Here is a 15537-nt window from a genome sequence, read left to right on the forward strand (position 1 = left end):
AGTAGTTATTTTATGTGAGTATTTATCTGAATGGTAAAGTTCACATAAACAGTGATCAGTTGTTTTTCCCCAATATTTTATTATCAAACATTTTAAACATATGGAAAAGTTAAAGCGATTTCACAGTATAAACAGTCATATACCTACCTAGATCCTACAATTAACATTTTGCTGTATTTGATTAACATTTTGCTATATTTGCACTGTCACATATATATCCCTTTATTCATGCATCATTTCACCTTATTTTTTGTTTAAATTGCAAAATAAGTTGCAGAGACGAGCGCATTTCACCATATGCTAAGGCATACTCTAGCATGCTTATCACTACAGTCAGTATTTTTTATAATTTGGTGATTAACTTTTCTACCCTCCATAGCACCCAGCAGAGTACTAACCACATAATAGATGTTCAATTCTTTCCCACTGGATTGAATTTAGGTACCACTTTGAAAAGCATTAGAAACTAAAGGTGTTTAAGCCCAGATAAGTGGTCTCTGGAGACTCAGAGGCAGCTAGAGGTGGGTGTGTTTTACAGACTTTTGGAAAAGACATCCCCGTATGTAGCTTGTATTAGCCCAACTTGTGACCTCTCAAACATATCCTAGGAGTATGTTCAGGCGAAGTCTAAGGAGGCACTTGGCTGAGAAACTAGACGGGCCACCGTCCGATTGACTAAAATACTAAGAACATTGATATTGCAGAAATAACAGATGGATATTCTACTTTTTCTGAAGATAGATAGAAATGAGGTTATAAAATAGTCATAAAAACGGGGTTCATGTGCAGCAGCTTGTGACAGCCTGTTCCATTGCACCCAGGTGGGTGGAAATTCAACTCCTTACAGAGCCAGCACACACTCCAGGTAGACAATTTGGGCCCAGGCAGACGATGGATTTGCAAGGAGGCTGCTCTCCTGAACCTGTGTAGGCAGTGAGTTTCTGACATCTTATTAGGGGAAAGAAAGTCACAGTACTTCTCAGATTTGGTAACACTTTTTAAAACATGTTATTATAGCAGTCATTATTCACCCTGCCTTCTTTCTTTAACAGAGATATATTTATATCCATATCCACATCCACATACATTCCTTCATTCCTCAAATGACAGGCTTCTTTTCATCCAAGTATCTCTGATAATCCCCTCTTTGGAATTCTCTCCTGACTCTTTTATTGAATCCCTCCTACCCCCTGTCATTATGTTGTATCTCTGAATTCTATTTTACCTGGAACATTTTTCAAAATGACTAACTATAGACTTGTTTACTTGTTTCTTACATTTGTCTTAGTAGGCTAAAATTTCATAATGTCAGAAACACATTTTTTCCCTTCTCCTCTGTAACTAGAGGGTCTTACAGTACCTGACTCATAGTAGACTCCTAATTAAAATGTACTGAATCATGTATACTGAAAATACACGAATAGGGAAAAAAATTGTTTCACTGTTATCCTAAATGCCCTTACTGTGTTAAACTCTCACCCTGGCTCTTTTCTTTCTTCCTTTCCTAGTACTTTTATATACCCTGGCTCCTTGACTGGGGGCTGTGCTCAAACTTGACTTTCTGGGCAGTGCCACAAGTTACAAAATCATCCACTCTATCTCCGCAAACTTCCATTCCTTCCGCATGCTGCTCTCTCAGCTAGGGGTTAGGAGAAAATTATATCTGATGGAAGAAATTGACCACAAGCTGTGAATGATTGAGAACTTTGCTTAATGTGTTAAATCTCCTGAGGATGTTTACATATTATGAGAGTGGTAAAATCTGGCAGTATGACTAAGCAACTTAAATAATTTCAGGCAGTTTATGTTAAGCAGACGTAGGGACTTAGCTGGCTAAAATCACAATCTGAATGATCTGAAAATTGAGAAAAGTGAATTCATTCTTGTTTGAACGTATTATAATCTCACTTTTGTTATGCATTTTTATATTATAAGGGGAATACTGAATTCCATTGTCTCTGACAGATTATCTAGTAACTGATACATTGAATGATGAATGTAGGGAATAGTTAGGATGGTGAGCATTTCCCAAGTCATGTTGTTGAAAATGGGTTAGGAGCTGGGAGCATTTTGTTTATAGAAAAAAACACAGGGAAGATAAGAAAACTTGCTTCATTCATTTGAGAAATACCTATTGAACACATACTGTATACTAGCGCTACATGAAGTGCTGTGGAGAAATAGTCATTAAAAACAGTAGTCCTGCTTGTATAGAGTTTATATTTCATGATTAGGAAATAGTTAAGGGCAGTTAAGTAGAAACAGGAAGATAAATTTATGGAGTTATGTGTGTCCTTTCTTTTTTTCTTAAAAGAACAGGTAGAGGACTAATGCACATAAAATTGCAAGGAAAAATACATTTCCTTTATGTAAACAAGTCCCTAACATGTACAGAGTCTATAAACGTGGAAAGGAATAGGATGCTTTCTAGAATAGCAATTTCCTATTATTGTTAACATTTAGCTAATACTATCAAGCTTTAAGGTGGTTTTAGATAAATCCTATATGCATTAGGGATAAGAATAGATACTTGCCCATAGTTTTTTAAAATTAAGGTTCTGTGATTTTTGTGTTAATCGAGATCACTAATTTTCGCTTATGATGACCAGAGAAATGAACATGATTGTTCTTATAAACAGAAGTTTTCCAGGTCAGATTTGAAAAAGAGGAGTTATTGGATTTGGACTTCTTGATCCTCTCACAAAGAAAGGAGTCAAGTGTTCTGTAGGCCTGGCATAATGAACAAAAAACTGATATCTCTTTTCTTTATATATAGTAGGAAGTAAAACATAGGTCACAGAGAGGGGAAAGAAAAAGGTAGCAGTATGTTACCTATAATAATAGATACAAAAGATGGGTGCAGGGAAAAGTGCCAAATGTGCATCTAGTTGTTCTAACTTTCCCATTTTGTCCTTGAGTCATGTGGCTCCATGCAAGTCTCCTTTCTTCTCAGGATGAAGTTTCTTCATCAGAAAAATGAGGGGATTGAACTACATTATTGTTAATGTACCTTTTCAATCTTAATCTAAATATTTTAGAAAAAAGTAAACATATTTTGTGAGAACACTTAATTATTTTGGACCATTAAAATAATATAGAAATAAAATTTGCTATTTTCTCAGTGGATCAGTTAGAGTCATCAAATGTAATAAAAAAAAAAATCACTCCTTTTATTCCTGAGCCTAGGAATAAACCCAGCAATGAATACTTTTTAATTAAGCACTTAGACATGCTTTTGAACAACTCACATGTGGTATTTTAAAGCAACTGTTCTCTCAAATAATAATCAGTAATCTTGGCTGAGAAAAATCTGAAAAATGGCATATCAATTTGCATCAGTCTTTAATTAGAAATAAATATTCATTTTAGTATAACATACCTCCTCGTATTAGATAGAAGGGGAATGTGCTAAACTTTCCTGCATTTATGGAATTAAAAACATGTGTCTACAATAGAACTATAATTGATCCATGTAATTTTCTAAGATAAAAAAAATTTTCTAAAAACTTTTTAAAACAGTATTTACCAATTATAGCCTAACAAATTTTAAGTAATAGAATGTTATGGCTTGATATGGTTTGGCTCTGCGTCCCCACCTAAATCTCATCCTGAATTGTAATAATCCTCATGTGTTAAGGGAGGGACCAGGTGGAGGTAATTGAATCATGGAGGTGCTTTCTCCTGTGTTGTTCTCTGATAGTGAGTGAGTCTCACGAGGTCTGATGGTTTTATAAGCATCTGGCATTTCCCTGCTTGCATTCATTTTCTCTTCTGCCACCCTGCGAAGAGGTGCCTTCTGCCATGATTATAAGTTTCCTGAGGCCTCCCCAGCCATGCCAAACTGTGAGTCAATTAAACCTCTGTTCTTTATAAATTACCCAGTTGCAGGTATTTCTTCATAGCAGTGTGAGAACAGACTAATACATAGCTTTTTTCATAATAACAAATACATTAAAGTTTTTGATGTATAATAAGTATAGCAGCATATAATAATTTATAAACACCTTTAAATTATGTTTAAATGTATACATATGTATTTTGTAGGATAAGTAAAAGCAACTTTTTCTACCCCTTTTTTTTGAAATTCCAGAGTTTATAAATGGTATACCAATTCCATGTTTCTTTCAATATATTATCACAATGAGAATAAAACTTTTGCTAAATTTTATTGTGTGAAATTTCTAATAGAAAAACGGTAGTCAGGTAAGTGAAAATAGAAAATAAAAGTTTTAGATTTTGTACATTTTTAATTTTTATTACAGTTGAGCTTCCAAAATTATGTTCACTAATTTTATAAAGCATATTTTAGAATTAAAAATAGAGAATTTTGAATATTTCTTAAGGTTTTCATGAAATGTAAAGTATAAGAGATTTTAACTTCATTTATTGCCTGTAATATAGACCATGCAATATTGAGTAGTGATTAGAGTTAGACTGTGGATTCAAATTTCTTTACTTTGAAAACTTCTGTGTCCTTTTTTCAGTGTCCTCTGGCTTTATGTGCCTCAATATTGTTGTCTTTAAAATAAGTATAATAGTAACTCACTGGGTGGATATTAGAAATAATTAAATACAGGTGTAAATAATTAACTACAGGTGAAGACCAAGAACTAGGCTTAGAAAACAGTAAGAGCTTAATTAGTGATAGCTATTTTATCATTAACATAATTTAGACATTTTCTTTAAGAAAAAAGTTAGAATCATCAGCCTCTCCATTTAACCTGAAGGCCCTCTATTAATGCCATTTCCTTTTTTGCAACTTTTAGAGTTCTCATTAGGTTCTAGTCAATTTCCTAATGTCTCATATGAGCATTTTATTTGTATATTTGCATATGGTAAACCTACTGCGAATAATCTCTCTATAAAGCTAAATTTCCATGGCCTTTACATACTTAACTAATCCCCTTTAATAAGATTCCTATGGTAAAGTCTGTATAATTGATTTTCTTCTGACTGTAACATTTCAACCCTTACATACTTGTTTACATTGTGTTGATTTGGTTTCACATGCAGTCTTAAGGATTATCTCTAATAAATACATACTGTATTCCTAGCATTCTTATAGTAGTTTACATGTGACAAAAGGAAGAGATCCTGTACCATTTATTGTTTGATTTTGGAGATGAGATAACAAAAGATCAATAGAAAAATCCTTTACAAGACATGAGCATGCTTGGAATTGACAGCAAAGGAGTTGAGTATGAGTTGGGACAGGTCTCGCCTAGCTTTTAGAAGGTGAATGACTTGCAGAAAGAATAAGGTACAATTTCATAGAAAAAAACCCAAAATATTTAGGAAGGAATTGTAGTACTAGCTACGATGCATGTGGTAGGAAAATGTAGGACTGTGTTTGGGACAGTAGAGATTATGGCTTCAATGGAGTGGCAAGTCCGTAAGACTTGGGTATTAGAGGAAGATAAAGATGGAAGGAGCTGAGAAAAAAGCTTGATTATAAGACACATGATTTGTTCATGAAATGATAAATGATGGAGAAAGGGAAAGTTTTCTATTGGTGATTTGATTTGAGAGTGACCTCATTTAAATAATATTTCAGGAATGAGTTGTATAGCGTGGTTAAATATAAGGCATGTAGAGTAAAATGGTCTACATAGGAACCCTGTTACAATTACTTATAGTTGCATGACTTCAGATAATTACCTAATTTCCTTAAGTCCCAGTTTCCTTAATTCTTAAATGAGTATCAGAAAAATAACTACCCCTTAAAGATATTATAAAGAATAAATGAGATGGTGTATAAAAATATTTATCATGGTGGCTGTCACATAAGTGCAAAATAAATATGTATTACATAGCTATTAATCGACATGAAGAAATGACTAAATGAGATTACTGTAATGCAAGTGAAGTTTTCCGCCTATCCTTTAAACATAACAGGGCCAAAACTTAACAGACATTTACTTATCCTCCTCACAATCATCAGGACAGTTTTCTTTCCTATTGTCAAGGAAATAGATCTGCTTACTGTAATACAGATAAGAAGAGGCACGTGCTCACTCCATGACCCTCCCGGAGCTTGGCCTCTTGTGGCTCCAGGACTATCACCTTCCCATTTATGAAACTGCAAAGGAAGACAAGCCTAAAAAGCAAGAACCTTCAAAGACATTTGCCCCGGAGGATAGTGGATTAGTCGCTGTGCTAACTGCCTAATTATGAAGTGTTTTTAATATGATGCTGTAAAATAAAAGGCAGCATTTTTTTTTCTAGTCCTACGGCAGCAATAGGAGAAATAGGTATATGTGTGTGTAACAAACCATAACAATAACACTTTCGTTTGAGGGATACTTGATGTTTTTGAAAGAGCTTTCATATACATGATATTCACATGTATATAGCAGAAAAATGAGTGTTATTTTTCTTTGTTTCAAAAAAGAAATAGGTAAGATCCTTTGTAGTTATACAAAGAGTGCTTTGCTTCCTCACTTCCCCACTTGCGGGATTCTGCCTTTTACATGTCCTGTGCCGCCATTTTGAAGCAGAACGAATCTATAAAGATTCCTTCTTTTGTTCTATACTCAGGTATACCCTACTTGGGCTGTGCTGTATGTTCTAATGGTATATCAGTGAGTGACTTTATTTGGAGTTACATGTGTCCATACTGATGCACATCTATACAATTAGCATTTTATGGTTTTGGTATGATGAATATTTAGCTGTTCTTCTGAAGCGTCACTGTTTCTTTGGGTCACTCCTCATAAGAAACAGTAGAACCAGTCGCTAACACGGGGAATTTAGCTCCCTGATGGGGTGATAGCAGGTGTGGGAATATATGCCTAGTTTATCTAAAAACAACCTTGGCTTGCTTAGGTGTAAGTCAAACCCAAGTGTCTCAGGCTTCTTCAGCCAGTAAGTGCTGCTTATAGCCAGCAGCCTCAGTCAGCTACAGTGAATGCTATGGTGTGCTGCCCAGAGGCCCCTGGGGATGAGAGGGGATGCAAAGGCCTGATCCTCTTGACTAAATTCAGGAAAGTATGAACATCTCAAGTCCAGACTCCCTTATAGACAGCTGAGGTCTCTGCTGCAACTACTTTGCAATTCAACTTCTGCCTCTGTTCAACCCTGTTTCCCTCACTGTTTTCCAAGTGTTTGTTCCTAAGAGCATTCTCTAATAAACTTTGTGCATGCAAATCTCCATGGCACACAGACGGTTTCCAAGGAATCTGACCTAAGATGCAGTTATTAAGCTTCAGTGACTGAGAATACACACTCTTAACTGCAGGAATTACAATCTATTATAGACTCTCCCTCTCCAAATATTTTTAGAAATTCCCAGGACTTGCTTGTCCATGTGTGCCAAGTATCAGACTCGCTTGTTGGTGATTACTGTGCATCATCAATCCAAGACTTCACTTTTTCCTATTCTAAGAAGACATCCCTATTACATTCCTACATTTTCTATTCTAAGAATTCCATATATTCCTATTCTAAGAGGCTACGCCAAACTGGAACTGTGTTTCTATCACTTTCCCTGAGGCTGAGGTGCCAGAGGAATTGGGATTCTCCTTCACCCTAATTTCTGCTACTGCACCCTAGTGAAAGGGATGAGTGACACTGCTATTACCATGCAAACAGGAGAATGTTCCTTTGGTGTTTTATTCTTTGGGTAGAGGGGAAGGGATTCCCAGGGCATGGTTGAGTCATTTGACTGGAAATTTTTGCATTTCAAATGATGGGAGCTGTACTTAGGTGTCTAACCAGCCCCTCTGTGGCTCAGCAGATGCCACTGGGTACTGTGAACATAATGTCATCAGGAGGCACAATAAATTCCTGTTTTATGGTAATTGGTATAGGGCTTTGTCCTGCAGTCTCCTTCTTTTTAACTTTGTAACATTGTCTTTGAAGGGCAGGATGGAGTTCTGATATTACTGGCCATTAGAATTAGGCCAGCTATTACAAAGTTAAAAAGTAAGAGGAACCAGGACAGAATTCTATTTCAAATACCATAAAACAGAAATTTACTGTGTCTTATGATGGCATTAGAATAAATTATCTGAAGAGATATTAAAATTCTTTGTTCTATATTTATTGAGTTCAAACACTTTGGCTGAATACCAGTACCTGTCTCTGGAACCAGCTTTCAATTTTAAAGAAAATTAGTAAATTTTTTAAAAAGCATTAAATTATTCTTAACTGAATAGTGTTGGGTGGAAAAGAGTTCAGATGTTAAATTGTAAAACAATTTATATCAACATATATCTACATTTTATTCATACATTGATGAAGTCATGAGCAATTTGTTGAGGAGGAAGTTGGCATAGCTTCCTTTAGCTTCATTTATAAAGTAAATTTTTTTTTAATAGAATGGTCTATATTTTGAGTGAATTCAGTGAGAATTATTCTAAAGTTAATTGAGAGAAATGTTTTCAAGGATTGAGCTCTACCACTAAGAACAGGCTTCAAAAATTTTTCACAGTAAAGTCTCTTTCCAGATAGTCATTTTAAGGAAGTAATCAAATATTCTCTAACTATAATGATAAATTCCAATTAAGGAGAGCTAGGGGGACTATAGAAGTGGGAGGAAAAATACACAAAATATAAATATATTGTTAAATCTCCACTTCATCACTTAATTAACAAATCTCTTGATGTTTCCCCTGAATCTTACTTTTCAACATGTTAAATCCTATTAAACTGTGCTATATGCCAGAGTGTTCACTGACCCCCATCAATTACTGCTATTCTGCCCTGATTTTTATCAATTTGATTTTCCCCAAGTCTTCATTTGTTTCATATTATGTTCTCATATAACTGTCAAAATCTTGTCTTGAAAGTGATAAACTATACACATTTTAGAATTAGAAGACTTTTAAGAATTGAAGTTTATTTTGTTGTATACTCTGCCACTGCACAAAAATAATTTAAACTTCTCCAGTAGTCTTTTCTGACAGTGGTAGAAATTTACCACTAACTTTAAAGGATGAAGAAAATCTGGAGTCTTCCTCAGCATACATTGCTAGTGCTCAAAACACTTCTTGCCTTTTATTTTTATTGATTGTTACACTCTGCATTAGAAATGACAGTGTTTAATGGTGACTTGCTAAAGAGCTAAACATCCTTTCACCTGGAACTTCTTGTTCTCATCATACATTTTCTTCCATGAGCATGTTATTATCTATACCTTGATATCTTTGCAGATCCTCTTTCATCTGCTGTACCCTGATAAATTTCTAATCTTCAAAATGGAGTTCATTTTTCATTTCATATTATAGATATAGTCCCTTTCTCTTCAGTAGGGTCTTTGTGGTTGCTCTCAGGACTTGAAGGTCAACCAGTTCTCTGTCTTTTCTTCTCCGCATTCCGTAAGATGAGGATTTGGGCCCTCAGTCTTGACTTTTAAAATTTTGCTAATTGCCATTCTGTTTTGAAAATTTGAAGTGAATTGCACAATTAAAAGGCACAAATGTGATTACAGAATCAAATCACTTCAAATATGCTTTTTAAATGTCAAACTGGCTGCGAGAGTCCACTGGCATATTATTCCATAAAGATGGTCTGTAGACTCGGGTTCACATTCAGACTGAGTTGCTTCACTTTATTTATTTTTCAATCAATAAGCACCAAACTAATACTTCCACGTTTCTCTAGAAGTATGCAAATTTTGGAGACAACTTTATATAGTAGAACATTCTATCCAATAATCTGAAATAGTACTAAAATTACCAACTTGCAGATTCATAGATCTTTTTTAAAGATTTTCTTAAGCTTATGTAATAAAAGAAATTTTGGTTTTACAGTAGATCTCCACAAATTAATACAAATAAACTGCATTGTAACTTGCTATCCAGCTAGTTTTTATGTATGTTATGTAAGAACAGGCTATGCGTGGATAAAGGTGCAGGAGTAATGTTTAGCTTTATATGTTTACATATATGCCAATATAATGATAAAGTATTACCTATATTTCCCATATTGAGCTTGAGTTTTCCTTCATTTTCTCTAAGAAATACCAGATGGAAGAGCTGATAAAAAGATACACAAATTAATATTGAAGTGATGAAGTTTGACCTTTTTAATGTGAAAATCTTGCCAAAATTTCCATATTGACATAGCAACATTTTATGAATAAATCTAATATCTTATAGATTTAGTGCAGTTCAAAAGTCACCATCTGTTTCAAGAAGTGGAGGCTCTCACATAGTTTCCTGGCTGTAAGACTACCAGCATGAAATCCATAGCTTATATTATATAAACTATCAGGAATATGTGAAAAGCTTTTGTATATTTTAGAAAATTAGAAACATAGGTAACATTTTTAGTTACTGTCAAAATTATAGATAATAGAGTATGGATATTCTTTTTTTCTTACATGAAATGGAATGGTCTCTCGCTCATTCGCCATATTGAGTTATAGATCAATACCATCTGGTCAAGCAAGCTGCAATGCAGAGGATATATGTGGGGAAAGGGTACATAACTGTAATCTGATGTTGAGTAGAAGTGTCTGAGAGCCTTTAACAAATTAAATGTGGGTATTATAAGAAGTCATCTTTTCCTTTGATATTTTTCTATAAATTACTTTCTAGTATCTTAATTTGATATGACCAAAATCAGTCCTACTCAGAATCATTCTTCCCGTTTTGTGAAGTTAATGTGGATTTTGCATTACAATAAATTTCTATCTTTCTTAAACAACTGTGAGAAATGAGCTAATTAAAATGAATTTTACAAAATCTGTACCAATATACATATATAATATGTATGAGGTTTTATCTCATAAACATGGAAAGGTCAATAGGAGATAAAAATTTGGCCATTTATAAAACTCAGCAGTTTTTATTTTGTTTTCTGAACCAAATATTATCAAAGGTAATGTGATAAATATGTCTACATTGATTTCTTTTGATATATGTTTGGGTTTTAGCAAATACTAATAAGGGTTCTTGCTGTCTAGAAACTACTAGAAACTTTTCCAGCCTCTGTGCAGATGATCTTAAACCATGCATTTCTTTATACTGACCTGTAAAAAAGTGGCTATTGGAGTTGTGTTGCTCTGGCAGTAATGCAATTCTTGGCCAGCATCCCACTTTGGCTACCCTAAGAGTTGCTAACCAAAATAAATTATTAGGTATTAGGGTATACCTTCAATAGACATGGATAACTTTATACCTCTGGATAAATCTTTGAGGAAATGTTCTCAGGAGTGTTAGATAGTAGCATCTAAGGAAGGGGAAATAGGTTATGTGCCTTTAAAACATGCAGATAACACAGTAAATCACCTACAAGAAAGGACACAGGGCTTTTTTAGAGAACGAAATACTGGGTAAAAGTTAGCTTTAGTGTAAAACAGACACTAAAGGTGCCAGAAAATTTTAAACTTCAGAAACTTAAAAAAGTGTATATATATAGTAAGACAATTTTTCTGAACTTCCCCAAAAGAGAATAACCCTTGTGAAAACCAATAGCTCTCTCTATGTGATCCCTTTCAAAATTTGTTGAAATGAAAGACAAACTGTGCATGAGTATGAATTACAATGTATCTGTAGAACTGTGATCTCTGCTCCATTTCATTTAAGAAGAACTTCTATCTTGATACTGAATTGACCTCAATCACTACAAGTGGCTTATTCAAGTTTGTTCTACTTCTCCCTGTCCTACAGATGTAAGATGGATTTAGTTGGAGGAACTACTGGCTGATAACAAAATAAAAAATAATAGCTAATAACAAATCAAAAAGTCATATTTTACACATTGAGCTTATCTTTATTCCATTAATTTTTGAAAATAAGTTTTTATTAGGCTGGGCATGGTGGATCATGCCTTTATTCCCAGCCCTTTGGGAGGCCCGGTGGGGGAGTGGATCACCTGAGGTCAGGAGTTCGAGACCAGCCTGGCCAACATACAGAAATCTGGTCTCTACTAAAAATACAGAAGTTAGCCAGGTGTGGGGATGCGTGCCTGTTGAGGCAGGAGAATAGCTTGAACCCGGAAGTTGGAGGTTGCAGTGGGACCGTGGGCAACAGAGCAAGACTCTGTTTCAAAAAAAAGTTTTTAGCAATCATGCTATATTTTTTTATTGTCAAGAAATTCTTTAATATTGAAGAAATACCGTCAACATTCATATGATGAAAAAGGAACCTAATTCACATGCTTTTTTGGGAGAAATTTACCCTGCATTTGCATAGTGAGAGTTTTGTTAGTGAGAATTAAGTTGGAAAAAGCCATCCCAAAAGACCCTTAAATTCTATATTTTACCCAGTTAATGATGGAGAAGTAAGACTAAACAGATGAGACAGCCAGAGGTGATATAAACCACTGGACAGATAAAGGCAATCATAAATCCAGGGACATCTACAATGACAGAAATCAGAAGCCTCAGGCTATGTAGCTCTATTTTCCCTGCCCTCGGGCAGAAATCTTCTCTCATGTACATTGTATGTTACTGGCCTAAACTTTTAAGAAACTTATGTACTCGGCCAGGTGTGGTGGCTCACGCCTGTAATCCCAACACTTTGGGAGGCTGAGGTGGGAAGATCACCTGGGGTCAGGAGATCAAGACCAGCCTGGCCAACATGGCAAAACCAGGCGTCGTGGTGGGCACCTGTAATCCCAGCTACTCAGGAGGCTGAGGCCAGAGAATCGCTTGAACCCTGGAGGCGGAGGTCGCAGTGAGCTGAGATCGCGCCATTGCACTCCAGTCTGGGTGACAAAAGCAGAACTCCGTCTCAAGAAAAAACAAAAAACAAAAAACAAAACTTATATTCTCCCTTTTTCATTAGTTTTCTGTGTATTAACAATTTCTATTCAACTAGAAATTCCAATTAATTAAACATACTCAAATTTCTTTCATCTTTTTTTGTCTTGATTCCTCACCTTCCTCTAGTTATCATCTTACCTCTTTTTATACTTTCACATTAAAACTTCAAGGAGTTGTATAAACATATTATCTTGATTTTTTTCTCTAATCGGGCTTCTTCTATCCTGATACACTGAAGTCTTCAGGTCATGGAATCATGTGGGCAGTCCAGTGGACTGGAGCATTTGATAAGCTTTGCCATTGCCTTCCATGACACTCTACTCCTTTTTTGGCTGTTAGTTCCTACTTACTCCTTGTCAGACTCTTTAATGATTTCAACTTCCAGTATACAGTCATTAAATGTTAGCTCCTCAAGAGTCACTCGAGGCAGTTTTTTCTACTATATACTCTCATCCATTCCCATGGTTTCAATTATCATCTACACAGTGATGACTCATAAATTCATATTTTCCATCCAGATCCCTTCTCTGACCTTTACTTCAATATATTCAATTGAAAATTCCACTTTGTGTTTCAGAGACATCTTAATCTCAGCATGTTCAAGCTTAAACCCAGGATCTTCTCAATCTAACCTGCTCTTCTTGCATTGTTTATTATTATCTCAGTGTCTGATAAAATCTGCTATCCAATTGCACATAAGAAATGAGTATTAGTTTTTGACAGCTCTATTTTTACTCCTAGTATTTAATAAGTCACAATTTTGCTCCTAATTATGTCACTTTATCTCTGACACTAGTCTAGTCCAAGTCACCGTCATATCTTACTTGGATATACAGTAACCATCTAACTGGTTCCTGCAATTATTCCTTAATATAGCCGCAAGGCCAGACAGCATTTGCAAACTGTCTACCTTTCAAACTTCATCTTCCGTTACTAAGCCACCCTCTTCTGCTTCTCAGTTCAAAACACACTGTTCTTTGGGGTCTCCGAATCTGAATATGCCATGTTTTTTTCTAGCATAGGGTTTTGTTTTACTGATCGATTGATTGAGTCTTGCTCTGTTCTCCAGGCTGGAGTGCAGTGGAAGGATCTCGGCTCACTGCAACCTCCACCTCCTGGGTTCAAGCGATTCTCCCGCCTTAGCCTTCTGAGTAGCTGGGATTATAGGCATGTGCCACCATACCTGGCTAATTTTTTTGTGTTTTTAGTAGAGATGGGGTTTCACCATGTTGGCCAGGCTGGTCTCGAACTCCTGACCTCAGGTGACCCAGCCGCCTCCCAAAGGGTTTTTTCACATACTCTTCCCTCTGCCTGAAACTCATAACCACTGCTTTGCCTGTTTTTGTTTTACCAAGTTTACTTCTATTCATTGTTAAAGCTCTTTGGTCTCTCTAGCACAGGCTAGGTTACTTTTTTAACTTGTTCTTCCTGCATCATGTTTCTTCCATTTACAACACATCTCAAATTATTCCTTCATTAGTGTGTCTACTTGTCAGTCACCCTCACTAAACTGTATACACATAAGAATTTGGATTTTTTCTGTTTAGGCTTACCATTGAATTCTAGTAGCTTAGTATAGCACTACAAATAGAGTAAGAAACATTTGTTAAATGAATATATGAAACTAAATATAGAATAAAACAAGGAAAACCACAAAAATGAGATGCAAATATTAAGGCATTGAGAGCATGCTTAGCAGATGAGCACTCAAAAGTTTTACATGAATGATATATAATATGTAATATGTAGTCCTAGGGTCAGCCTATTGTCACTTTGAGCTCTTGTAGGCAATTGCCTATAACACAAAGCAGATTTGCATTTTTACATTCATAGTAATGTAATATCTCCTTTTTACTTAAATTTTGATAAAATTAAACACTTGGAAAGTCCTTTTCAGTTTTACTGGAAGCATCAATATTTATTTTACAGATTATTTTTTTCCTGAGGCTATCTCAGAATCTGAGTGGTTTGAGGACTGCTCTGTTAGGTTACAACTTAAAAGTAAAGAAGAAAATAATTTCTCTAAGAACTTGACCTCGAATAGCAATTATTTCATGTATAACTGAAAGTGCTATTGTTTGTATAAATTGTTGATACTGTATAAAATGATGATCTTATTAATAGAAACACCTTTTAAACAGTTTTCTGTTATTTAGCTTCTCATCTGGTTCTTTTTAGTGATCAACAGCAAACACTTATAACAGAAATGGTTGAAATATTTGTCCGTTGATCTGAAGGAGTTTGTTTTGTCTGTATAGAACTCGGCGTTCCAAAGGGTATATCTAATTTACAAATGATAATTTCATTACCTTAGTAATTTCATTGCCTTCTTGTTATAATCAAATGAATTGCCCAGCCCAGACACCCTCGTTTCTTCATTCATTCAGACATTTACTGAGTATCTCCTATTTGTCAGATGTCCTATTAAGTGCATTAAAAATGAGTAAGAAACCATCCCTGCCTGTAAGAAGCTTCATTTTCATATTGGTGTCAATTTTGTTGATGTTATTTTCAGACTGATGCAGTTTCTGAGAAAGTTTATTTAATTTATATAACCTTCATAGGTTAGCCAAGAGTCCTGCTGATCAGACTAACTTACCTAATTGTCATTTTAAAGACGAACTCAGTCACAGAATATTTTTCAATGACATAGAGTAACTTTGGAGACCATTATTACTAGATGAAAAATTTGAGCTGTACTGATGAAAAGTTTTAAATTCTTAGTTGCTGCGTGTAAGTTTTGTTTAGTAATGCCCCTGAGATGTGACCATCATTTAGCAATTTCTCTTTTCTGATATTTTGTAATTTTGAAGCATAAATGAATT

At 35.1% G+C, this 15537-nt stretch overlaps 1 protein-coding gene across 1 annotated transcript in view; it reads right to left on the bottom strand.

Moving 5' to 3' along the window:
* Positions 1-15537, bottom strand: part of LOC126953399 (protein eyes shut homolog) — a 230126-nt gene that overhangs the window by 57627 nt on the left and 156962 nt on the right. The gene's annotated exons all lie outside the window — the stretch shown is intronic.

This window comes from Macaca thibetana, chromosome 4, assembly GCF_024542745.1.
Source record: "Macaca thibetana thibetana isolate TM-01 chromosome 4, ASM2454274v1, whole genome shotgun sequence".
Classification (NCBI taxonomy): domain Eukaryota; kingdom Metazoa; phylum Chordata; class Mammalia; order Primates; family Cercopithecidae; genus Macaca; species Macaca thibetana.